This window comes from Dreissena polymorpha, chromosome 8 (assembly GCF_020536995.1).
Source record: "Dreissena polymorpha isolate Duluth1 chromosome 8, UMN_Dpol_1.0, whole genome shotgun sequence".
Taxonomy (NCBI): domain Eukaryota; kingdom Metazoa; phylum Mollusca; class Bivalvia; order Myida; family Dreissenidae; genus Dreissena; species Dreissena polymorpha.
Genome location: NC_068362.1, coordinates 99,356,132 through 99,362,032, shown reverse-complemented (window position 1 = coordinate 99,362,032; position 5,901 = coordinate 99,356,132). Strand labels below are relative to the sequence as shown.

The 5,901-nt window shown below is 31.5% G+C and overlaps 1 long non-coding RNA gene across 3 annotated transcripts; it reads right to left on the bottom strand.

Moving 5' to 3' along the window:
• Positions 1-1,673: 1,673 nt before the first annotated feature.
• LOC127842576 (uncharacterized) lies at positions 1,674-3,948 on the bottom strand. Of its 3 annotated transcripts, none has more exons than XR_008031711.1 (3): positions 3,918-3,948; positions 2,893-3,031; positions 1,674-2,250 (listed from the first exon to the last, which is right to left on the bottom strand). It is a non-coding gene; the product is annotated as an uncharacterized LOC127842576 (long non-coding RNA). The 3 variants fall into 3 exon arrangements; XR_008031709.1 differs by lacking the exon at positions 3,918-3,948 and adding an exon at positions 3,457-3,557; XR_008031710.1 differs by lacking the exon at positions 3,918-3,948 and adding an exon at positions 3,369-3,512.
• Between the last annotated feature and the right edge of the window lie 1,953 nt (positions 3,949-5,901).

The following is a 5,901-nucleotide window of genomic DNA, read 5'->3' as shown; positions in this document are numbered from 1 at the left end:
CCCATAAAGTTTCATTGAATTCCGGTCATTAGTTGCTGAGAAATAGCCCGGACAAAAATTGACAGACGAAGCGGTGACTATATGCTCCCCCAAAATTTTTTGGGGGAGCATACAAAATCAAAGTGGCGCAGAAGGGTACATAGTGTTTCCGACAAACACATTTCTTGTTTTTCCTGCATGTTTCCTGCATACATTCATTTTTGTGTATTAAAAAAAATTATTTCTCCTTGTGAAAAATGCACTTCATCAGAAAATAAGTAGGTAACCATAAGTGCATTTTAATTGTGTTTTAAGTATATTTTCAAATAATTTAATTAACTTTTTGGAATAAACAAAACTGAAAAAAGTATACACAAGTGTATTAAATTTGCATTAATTACATTTTCATATACATACATGTACCAATGCCTATTTATGAACAGTAGTCCTAAAATGGTTTACTTATGGTTGACAAAATGCATTTTGTATTGCTATTATTTCAAAATATAGCTACCCATCCAGTTCAATATAAAACTGTAATGTTAAATACACACAGTGACACTATGTGAAGTTGGAATATAACATTATCATATTTTCAACAATTATAATGATCTTTTTTTCCTATTGTGTTTATTTATTTGACAAAATTATAAGTAAAATAGATACTTGCATATTCAAATTCATTTCATGCTCTGAATGTATTTTTGTTAAATACTGTGTATACTTTTGTATTATTTGTACTTTTCTAATGTTTAACAGTGATGGTATTTTTATTATTTTCATTGTATTTTTAAACTGTGTGAAGGCACACATCCACAGGGTTTCATTTTTTTAGGATTTAAGAAAAAATCAAATTAAACACCCAGTGAAATCAATTAAAATGATACAATTATATATGCAATAGTGTCTATTTTACTTATATTTTGTACAAATTAATAACAGGTAAAACTGCATGTACTGCAGTGTTGAAAAAACACTGTTTATTCCCAAATTGATGTCTTATTCCAACTTCACATAACAGTGTGTTCCTAGAATAATGAAGAAATACTGGAATCTCAAATTGTGTCATATCATTGTTTCTAATATCTGCATCAGCAGTAACCCTTCTGAAAATGAAATGTGCTTTTTACCAAAATGCACTTAAAAACTTGCATTTTATCTGCACTTGTTTAAGCGAATCGTCTGCATTTTCTAAAGAGTACACTTTATTGCATTAATTAATTAGAAACAGATGAAGCCTTTTTTTCATGTTCTTTAAATTCGGAAGTGTATTTTTCTTTTTTTTTTATTATAAATAATCCACTTTTTCTTAGACAGTGGAGTTTTAAGTACATCTTTTTAACTTATAAAATGTTTAAAGTGTATCTTTTCTAGGTTAGGACATATTTTTACTTTAGAAACAAAATAACTCATTCTTAAAAGCATTATTAGGTGTTTGCTAAAATGTAACAAAGTATTTTTTCCATTGGGGCCATACAATCAAAATGTTCACCATGAAAATGCTGACAACTTCAAACATCATTCTTTTTAAGTACAAATGTAAGCGCTTCTTCTGCGTTCTCTGTATTGCAATCCACTTTACAATTTAAAGTGTATTTAATTACATGTTGAACAAAAAGATTGTGAAGTAAGAAGCTAAAGTGACATTATTCAAGAAGCTTCTTCTCTTAAAGATTCACTAACACAACATTGAGTTTAAACAGTTTTAACAACTTTATTCGCAACAACAGTAAATATTTGTAGTGGTTATAACAATGACCCAAAGAAATATTATTTATATGATTTAAAAAAAAATCTGACGACATATGTGAAGGATTATCTGTGGAAAATATAGGGATATGGAGTAGCTGTACACACAATTTAAGTGGAACATTTTAAGTACAAAAGGGCATTATTAAGCTAAATGCAGGTCAGAGATAAGCAACTTGGTCAGTGACCTCACAATGACATAATGACCCTGAATACATAAGTGCTTTTAATGAAAATATGTAATAGAAACAGTGATATAAGGATGTTGCATGTTTACCATAATTTTATACACAGCTTTTCATTTAAGGTATAGTCGAGCTAAAATTAAATATAAATTTTACATTTAAGTTCGAATAAAAAAAATACACATTTTTTTCTTTAAGAGCTCCTGCTGTGTTCAACTGCATGTGTGTAATATAACGTATTCAGTATTATGGGTATGAGAGTCCCATTCACTGCTCCCGGGCCTTGTGGCAGAATCCAACCTTCATGCAAGTTTGTTGTTGTACACGGACTGGAAACCTATGGAATGTATCATGTGTTTAAAATTAACAGTACATGATTAAGCATTTATATACATGATTTGATTAACTGTGTTCAAATTTTCATTTATTTACTGTGCTCAAGTTTTCATCATCTATTGATTTTTTATTCACATATAGTTTATGTATCAAATAAAAAAAAACAAATGAGGAATAAAAAAAGATGAAAAGTAAATAAATTATGATTGTACCATCCCTGTAAAATGAAAAATAATTTTAACTTTAATAATTTGACCCAAAATCTATATGAGATTTTATCACATGCTATACCCTGTTACACATGTGTAATATACTTTTTAAGCGTTTTCATTGGCTTAGTTTTCGTTTATTGACCAATCGCATTTTGTTATTTCACCGAAATGACGTTGCAACGTTAAATGATGCCACGAAATGTAAACATCATTTGGGATTGTCATATCATACATGTACCATATTTTATTAAACTCGTCCAGGAAATTGCCAAAGGCTCGTTTACATACAAAATTCCTTAACTCGTTTAATGAAATATGGTATGATATGACACCTCGTGCCAGATCCTATATGTATTTAAATAAATAACATTTTTTCTACAACAGTTTAAAATCATGATTGAGTAATTGATTATAGAAATAAAGACATTTACCGATCATATGTTTGCTGATTGAACTCGTGAAGGCATGTCAATTAACGAAAGATGATCTGCTGATTCCATGAAGATCTGCCAGCTTGGAATAGATGTTTCCTTCGGCCAAAAATCTTTAACTGATGTCAGTGATGAGTACCTGTTGGTGTAGTACAATATGAAAAAGTGAATAATACTAGTCTTCTAATGTAATGAAAATACTATAATATGTTACTGTTGTGTATGTGTGTTCAAGAACAACAAGATATTTTGATAACTCAGTAATTGATTTGTTATTTCATGATGATCATCACTTTGGTGTTTTGTGGTTGAAGGTTTGATACACATGTAGGCTAACAGTTGCCTAACTGGGCACATTTTACAATCCAACATAATTTAGCAAAGCATGTATCGTTCTGACAGAATATAAAATAAACATAATACAAGAAAAGGAATAGATTGTAACGAGTTGTATAGCGTTGATAACAAACATTTACCAATAAAAAACAAGGCTCCATCGAGTACCTATCCGAACAAAAAAACTTCCGAAATCACATGCAAATTGCAATGGAGATAAAAGCTTACAGCAAAATTAATCATTGCACAATAATTTGAGCGGCGGGAAGCGCATATACTTCAACTGCTGTTGAACAATATAATTGAATCACACACATAATAAACACGTATGATAAATTGCAATTTATTTTGATTTATTTATCCTTATCGAATATAAACAAAGGGCAGTAACTGACATATTGATTCCAACGTTAAATATTTTGCAGAAAGTAATCAAGGGATAAAAAACAACATGTTTACTTCCTCTGTATTGTCGTCGATAAAAAGACGGAGCCAAAAGCTTCTTATTCGGCGTCTATATGCACAACATACGCGGCGTCCATTTTGTTTTCGACGTAACTACGACTGCTTCTTACGTCTCGTAGACTTACGAGAGAATTCTACGATATCGTAAGGTGCGAAAGTTTATTGAAACGCAAAATGGCAAGTTGCGATAATCGCAACTGCTTTACGAGTCGTAACATACTTACGAGAGCTTATTGAAACGGTCCCCTGTATTTTTTCCATATTGGGCAGTTGAGTACAAGTGCACTAAGCAATTGTTTTATTACGATAAAAGCCGTTACCGAGAAAAAGTATCCGAATGTACTTTAATCGATTTACACAGGCGATATTTTGCTTGTATGTCTCTTTTTAATACTTTCCTATTGAAAATATGAGAGGAAATAAAAAAAACTAATCGAGAATGTGATATTTAATTATTTTTTATTGTTAGAAATAACAAGAAATATCTTTAAAAAAGATATACGGCGTTGATTGTGGTCGATGTTTATGAACGATCAAAAGTTATCTCTATGAGATAAAAAGTAGCGGATGCCTTTTTTCTGCGCAGTTCTTAGCTACATCATAAGCAAATCAATTACGGGGTGTTGCGCCAGATTTCGTGTCTTATTTTGCTTTATGTGATATTATTACTCAGATATCTATATTTACAGAATAGAAAAACACAAGAAAAGTGAAAATAAACGAGTGCATATAGGTCAGCCGGCAATACTCGAATCTTATTTAATTACATAATTATAGTATAGTGAATTATTGTGCTCATGCTTAATAAACTGGTCTAAATGGATAAAAAATTTCTAATTAATTTTATCAAAATTGGTCCTTATCATGCAAATGTTGAAACCATATTAAAAATCGATGATTGACATACCACAATAATATCGCCGAATATCTTTATTTAGTATCTTTCTGATCAAAACAGACTTCAAGTGCACAAAGTTTACGAGACGGCGTTTATATAAAGATTTCTGCAACTGACCGCAAACTGACCTTGATACCTTGCGGATTAGAATGCAATGCATTACAGTCACTACGGTATTGTCAGTAAGACCGGTGTTGAATGATCGCAACCCCTTCTGCGAACTCCGGTGATGAACTGTATATAAACTCTGACTTTCACAAATGGCCGCGAATTGACCCGAAACCTCGCGGGTTGAAATGCAATGCAAGTAAGTACTAAATATGAATAGCCTTTAGTATAAACACTTTTGCGCTGGTAATTCTCTGAAAATAAAAGGTGAACGCACAAACTGTATTTATGTCGAAAATTGATTGTAAAACTGTTCTATCTATTGAGCCTTTTCATTAGAGATAAAATTGTTTCATGCAGTAAAACAGTGTTACAAAGACGCGGATATGTTTCCAATGTTCTGGTGTTATACTCAAATCAGCCAATGGAATAAATGAAGTGTATTCATTCGTACCTAGCCGCGGGAAATTTTATTTGAGTATTATTGGAGACTTACAAAGGTCAAGTCAGGGTGAAAAGCTGGCTTAATACAGCTTACACCGAAAAAAAATGCAAAAGCAAGTGATATTGTTATTGCTAGAAATTGAAAACAAATATGCAACAGCAAAACAAAATGACAACTTTAATCCAATGTTAGCCTAATAACAACTAAGTTACAATGATATGCATTTCCATTTTCCATTTTCTGTTCTTCCATCCATTTATCGAAATGCATTTTAAACCACAGTATTTGTTGATAGCGTTTGTACACATGCTCACCATTCTGACTCAAAGGCCAGAACACAATTTACGAATTCGTAATCCTGTCGGAGCAAGTTGTTTTATTCCTATAGAAGTTAAAGCGGGTGTATACGATTTTTTATATGTGTTTAATTGTAATATATTGATAAAATATGTTACAATAACACAAAATAGGCAAGAAAAATTATACATTAAAGCCGAATTTCATAAAATGGAGCAAAGACAAATTAGCGCCCCGAGCCGATAGTGACGTACATATTTTCCTACAATAACTGAAGCATTCGTCTTTGTGTTAGGATCGGAGATAGTGTTCGTGTGTCGTATGAATAGTTATCGTTGCAGGAATTCAAATAAACCGTTAAACTAAGTTTAGATGCACATCGTACATGTATGGTATACATGCTGGCGAATTCGGCTGTACAGCCGTTTTCAATTTCAGAATTAAATATCTGGCTTATTTC